The following is a 6,977-nucleotide window of genomic DNA, read 5'->3' on the forward strand; positions in this document are numbered from 1 at the left end:
AAGAAAAATGTTCATCCCAAAAATATATACAATACTCTTTTGTTTGCTCTAGACATAGACACACGTAAAATATTAAATCAGAAAGGATGTAAATTACTGATTCTGCCACCGTGGACGCTGTTGTTGTGGAAGTGGCTCACCTAGTACACTCTGCTGTTATTACATCTTGTTGGCATCAGCTGACCCCCCCCCCCCCCCCTCCTCCTCCTCCTCCATGTCGGCAGTGGATCAGAATTGATTTGGCAAGGGGTTGAGCACCCAAAGGGGATTGAAAGACGGCCGACAGCATCACTCAACAGCCTGGTTCCCCAGTTAGCATGAACCTATCACTCGTGTTAAACAGCCAGCCATGAAGGACGGGAGCCCGAAAGCACAAACACACGATATGTCCCTGACGTTATGAAAGGTTTTTCAACTTTCCACTCTGGGCTGTTTATTTCTGATGATTTGAGGGATGAATAGTGAGATTGTGGAAGTCCCAAACTCCAGAGGCACACCACATGGTTATGTGAATTCCAGCCCTTAAAAGAGGAGCGCGGCGCACACACTGGCGTGGTTTCGAGGCAGCCTTGCAATACAAGGAAGTGGTGGCGGTCTTGTCTGACCACAGATGCATGAGATCCGGCTTTGCCTTCCTAACGGATGGTATGGAGACACCAGGGATTTCGCTGGCCTTGACTTCCAAGTCTGTTTACTCAATAGCTCTGTGGCGAGCGCTCTCATTCGAGGAGCGTGTCTCCATTGATGGCCAATCTATCAACTCTCCCTGGGAAAAAGGCAGCCCAAGATTGTTAGGCTGTAAGGGCACATGAAGGTCGCGCTGCAATCCAAAATATGGAGCTGGTGATTTGCAGTACAAATAGGCCGGAGTTGTCATCCCCAGGAAACACAATTGTCAAATTATAGCATTTTGCGAAATGTTTTGTCTGTTATTTGGTAATTATCTTTTCAAGTAAAGTGTGTCTAGTGTGTGTAATTTATTCCAGTTAAACATTTATATGTGATAGTTGATGTGAAGCATCTGAGTACATAGAGAAAAAAGCACTTCCACTCCTCTATTAGACTGTCTGAGTCTAATGGCCTGAGTTTTGACTCATGTCCTGGCCGGCCTCTTGGTAGCGCAGGTGTTGCTGTGTTTCCTTTTGCTGGGGGAGTTTCTGGTTTCAGGAAATAAGGCCTGTTGGTTAATGTTAGAACTGGGAGAAAACGTTCTTGGAAGGAAGGCTCTTGACTCCAACCAGGGGGGGGTTGCATGTCGTCTCCAGCAGAAAGTGATATGAGACTCTACGTCAACATCGTCTTCTTCTGTCTGGCAATCAACGTGGTAACAGTTTCTCTTCTTCTGTCACAGTGAGGGATGGACATTACAGATGTTCCCTGTAAATTTCCAGCGGTTGACTTTATTTCTTTGTGAACACAAAGTCTTTGCACAAACTCTTTTTGGATTCAGAGATTTCTTATTTTTGTGAGTTTTATCAAACCATGAATGTGTTCTGCACGGCTGTTAATGTGGTACTTTCCCAGATGCTGAGCTGCGCGATGATATCATGTGCTATTGCACTTATTGTTTTCCTTGGTCTTTGAGCCGCACTTTGCTCTTCTGGCTTTTGTTTTACAAACTTTTCTCATTTCTCTGCGTTAACAGCCAGGCAGCCAAAGCAAACTTGGCTCTGTTTTTACACAGTAGTATCGCTCTAAGATCAACTCCAGGTGAAATCCCTTATTACAGCCTACCTGAACTCTGCGGAGGTGATGCTGGTCTCTCTGGCATATGAACAGTTATTATTTGCTAACTTGCTGTGGAAGGAATAACAAGTGGATAGGTTCAGGAAAGAAAATTCTAATCCAGTTGTATGAGGTGCTTGAAAAAATGCATTCCAAAATATTTATATTCTCACTTATTCCTTATTAGTCAGCCGTCATCATGTAAGAATGCCCACTCACACTCGCTAGCCGCAACTCAGGGTTTAACGTGATCATCCTGTAAAATATTCCATGAAACATTCTTTTAACAAAATCCTTATAAAAATTTGCTCCTTGGATTCAGTAGAGGGCAGCAGTAAGTTGCTGATGGTGACTATCAATGCATTAACTGTAATAATCCATTGCATTATAACCTTTGCACTTTGAGTGAGGACAGTTATTGTATCTACATTAACTCAAGAATGAGATTGTCTCATTTCCTCCCGTTCACTGGAGTCAGATCCTACGTTCTGTCTCACTAATTCAAATTAAAGGGCTTCTCTACACTTAAGTCTCTTAATGTGACAATGAACAAACAGCCCAGTAACAGTAACCAACAACACCAGTTTCTTCTGGGTGTCTTGTTTATTTTCGTTCTGGAAAACTCGTCTAAAACTTGAACCACTTTACTGCACAAGGTAAATGAGAAGACGACGGTCCAAATCTGCATTTTTGGCGATTGCGAGAAGTCCTTTTCTGCAATGACTGGATTATGTATTCATTAAAACCCCATCTATACAGCTCCCCCAACAGGTTGTCAGGCCGTGAGCCAGCTCACACCGCATCACTACTTTTACAAGCGGGCCCCCCAGAAACCTTCAGCGGGTCTGTTTTTAGTGGCTCTTACTGCAAATGGAAACACTTAGCTCCCACAATAAATTACCCACCCGACCGATGCCACACTGCAGAGACCCCCAGCAGCTCACAGGCTCTGTATCTACATTTTAACATTAAATGCCGTTGAATCCGCTTTGTTGTAAGTGACTTTGGGTCACATGAGCTGACAAGAGGACAGGAACAAATTAATCACGCAGAGGTTGTTGCACTTGCGTGCAGCCTGCAGGGCAGCGGCTTGATTAAAGCTAAGGATGTGTCCCCCCCACTCCCCTCACCTCGTGGGGTTGACAATGGGGTCATTTCAGGATAAATATAGACCTTCTTGGTTACTCATTTTCTCTGGAAAGTACATAGCCATTAGTACGGCAGGCCAGTGATCTCAAGGGCAACACCAGTGTTCAGCCCGAGCTATTGTTTATACTGTAGCCAGATGATTAAAAGAGACAGCGGGGTATAGCTGGCCCCAGCTGGTAGAGAGAGCATCCCCAGCACAAACAGCGGTGATGGTGCTCCTGTGAACACAGTCCAGTGGGGTTGAGTTCAGACACTGGGAAAACACACTTAAAAGCACTTGTCTCAAACTTCTGTGTTGAATGTGTCGAGGCGTGTTAGGAAACAAGAGCAGCGCCTCGGACCCTCACTACGAGCGCCCGTGAAATAATCCCTAATTATCATTCCAGCAAACTTATGTGTTTGGCCACCTAGTGATGCAATTGCAGCTGACCAAATAGATTGTTGAAATATTGCCTTGCGCTGTTATAGCTACGTTGTGACAGCATTGTGTGTTCACCGAGGGCCGGCACAACCATAACAAACACAGCTGAATCTGGGGTTTACATTTCAGCAGGATGACGGCGCACGCAGCGTCTGGGTGGAACTCGGGAAAAGGAGCCCGGGCCGACAGCCTCGTATGGCCCCCGGCCAGCATGCTAAGAGCAGCCTTGAAGGTGGGCCCTGTGAAGTCATTATCCAGATGCACATAGGTTTATGAATGTAAATGAATGAGTAGATCTCATTGGTTATAGGTTTGACTCGGCTGAAGGCGGCGAGCGCGTTCGACGAAGTCGGTGAAGCCGTGCCAGGACAAGATTGGGTCCGTGATGAGGGCGTTGGCCGTCAAGTTCACGTTCAAATTATTGTGACGTGCTCTTTTAAGTACTTCCAAAAGGAAGTCGCAGGCCAAATACCGTAGACTGTGAAGTCAATATAACCACGAACGGAAAGAATAATTGTAACCATCTTCCAAAGAATGGGCTTAATTTAGAAATAAAGTGAAACTTCTGGGGCCAGATATCCATACGTGCGTAGTCGTCTTTCCTCCAGCTTAAATCATATGAGCCGGAAAAATATTTAAAAAAATATGTTTTAACTTGAATCCCCGATGAAAGATTTTATCACTTGAATTATTAAACTTCATCGCAGTTTGGAGATAAAAGAAATGAACACGAAGTCTGGGTTAGAAGAACCCCAAGGCCTGCCCATGGACTCTCCTCTGCTCTATATCACTTTCTCCTTTTGTGGGTTTATTTCCATAACTGCAAAGAATTTTTGGACAACACCTATTTTGTGGAAACTCCTTCCGCAATCCCGACCGGTTTGTCCGCGTAACCTCAGGGGAGCAGCCAGAAAGTATGTAACTGGAGAAGATTGAGTACACAGAGCGCGACCATAGCCTGGTGAGCTATTGAGGAGCCGAAACAAAGATTACCAGATGTTTACCCAGCCCTGCCATATGTGAGGTGGTTACTGAACTCGTGCTCAAAATGTCTGAGTGGCAGACAGAAGGAGTATGAACCTTTGACCCAGTGTCCATTACAGGTACAGAAAGAAAAAAAAATCTTGACCATGAAGCCAATGCAAAACAATGACGTGTTGCTCTGTTTGGTTTTCCTCTAAAAGGAAATCTAGTGTTCCTCAGGATATCACTCAGGAATCCCCTTTTTCACTGATGGAAACCATGGAGCCGTCAAAACAGAGCTCGGTAATTCCGCTGCCTGGTTTCAATTAAAGCATTGAATATCAAAGACAATCACTCCCATTTTAATGTGCGCCATTTTTTCTCTTTTTTTTTTTATATGTGTACCCAGTTTATTTTGATGGAAAATTTGTGGGTGGAGCACTTGTAAATTGGTGTGGAAAACTTGCACCTGTGGTAGACCGATGTTTTGAGAGTCAGAAACATTGAATATTTGCATTTTTTTTTTCCCCCAATGAGGAGGAGCCCCGGCTTTATCCCCGAAAAACAATCCCAGCCTGGACCTGACGCTTGAGATCGTCTGGAACAATGCAGACACACTTCTTCCAGAGAATCTCTCAGTCGTCACAACAGTCTACAAACCTTTTAACCATATGTGAGATACGGGGGTCACAAACAATTTCAACTAAACCTTGGTTCCTGCCTATTGACACTGTTATTATAGTGGGACTGCCATCTGCTGCGATTCGGCCTTCTCCCCTGTCAGAGCTGCATGTTCACACATTATGTCATTGTTTTTTCAGACCACATCAACCCCCTTTTGACACGTCCTGTCTTATGTAATGGCACTAATGGAGGGAAGTCTGTGGGATTTACACTCGCATGATCCACACTGCTCCGCTCAATGCAATTCACATACAGCCAAAACCGCCCCTTTACAGTTTGTCAGTTTATTTGCTGCTGCTGGCGAACGATCCAGTCGTGTCACCTCAGGATTGTTTCATAGAGGAAATCATGTTCTCTGCCGCTGCTAACACCAGCGAGTCGGCTCTCTCTTTGGGGATCGAACGACAACAACACCATCTCCTAAAAGACGTGTTTTCCATCCCAATCAAATTGATTTCAAAATCACAAAACAAATACTGTGCACACACATAAATCAAATAGTAAGATAGTAAAGTTTAGGTGTAAATCCCCACCACCATCCCAGGCTTATCACACACACATCAAGATGTTCTAGGCATCAACCAAACTAAATTTACGAAGCTTTTGGCAGAAAGCTCCTCGAGCTGGGAGTCAAAGTTTCCTGTCTGAGCCGTCACAGCTTCCTTTGGATCGAGATTTTCTTTCCCTGTGAAAATTATGAGAATCTTGTCTGCTACTATAACAGTACAAGTGTTTTCTACTCATTCAGATATATTAATGGGGTCAGTGTCTTAAATAGCCACATCCTCATTCTGTGATTGGCCTTTACAGAATATCATAGAAAGCATATAGAACTAAAGATCGTGTTATAAAGTCACGTCACACTTCAAGTTCAGTTTGATCTAAGCAGTGCATGTGGTGACTGACTCAATCAAGTCGGCCGTGGCATTTACTTTGTCTCTGTTTAAACGGTTCAGGGCAACAAACCTGAAAACTCGACAAAATTGCTTGTGTGTGCACATTCGAGGCTCGCTCAGCACTTCCTGTTCAGGCCGAAATAATGAGGCCTGCTGCGGTTTGGCTAGTGAATCAAATGTTTGGTGTTTTGGTATTGATAAATACTTCTAATTAGATTTTGAATATCTCATGGTCAACAGGTTTGTTTAAGTTCATTTCCTCTACCGTCACGATACTACACAGTCTCCATACGAGCTGGTGGGGTTGTGTTTGTTTACCGTCAACGCACACAGGAAGCGTCAACACAATATTTTCACAGCAAACTCAGTAATTGTAGCAGCCTGCAGGTTAGTCTTTTCGAAGCACATTGTTTAATTTCCACCTGATAGCGGTATTATCTCGTTGTGCGTCCTGCTCTCAATACACGGAAACTCTGAATACTTGATGCATTCAGATGAGTGCAGCAGGTTAAGGCGGGGGGGGAAGTAACACTTGAAAATCCACATACTTTTCGTTTTACTGGATAATGACAGCGCTTACACATTTGATAAGTATCGTATATTCAAAACTGGCCCCACAATCATTCTACGTTCTCATGTTGAAGGCATGTTTCTGTATGGATGTATGTATATGTATGCGTGGGGTGGATCTATCAAGACATTCTTTCCATGCTTCTGAGAGAGAGGTGGAATCACCGTGTCTATATATATATGACAAAGTGCGTCACTCTCCTCCTCTGTGGTTTTCAGGACTGGGGGCAGATCTATAAGTGACTACGGTGTTCTGTCATTAGTGGCGAGCTTTAGTCTCTAAATTAGAGAGGTAAATCATTAAATATATTTACATCTGCAAACAGGAACGTGTATGATGAGTGTTTTCCCTTTTAATAAAACAGCTGGCTGACATTTAGCTTTTGTGCTTCACTGCCATGGGATTTATTAGAGCCGTCCTGATACGAGCTTATTACTTTTGGAATGAGATGATAATCGAGAACAGACAATGTTTGGGATATATAGCATGATTACGATCGATGTTAATAAACTTGTCACGTCTGTATAAACTGTACATCAGTATGTGAGGTAACAGACATTGTGCAATA

Source organism: Pleuronectes platessa, chromosome 13 (assembly GCF_947347685.1).
Source record: "Pleuronectes platessa chromosome 13, fPlePla1.1, whole genome shotgun sequence".
NCBI classification, from domain to species: Eukaryota; Metazoa; Chordata; class Actinopteri; order Pleuronectiformes; family Pleuronectidae; genus Pleuronectes; species Pleuronectes platessa.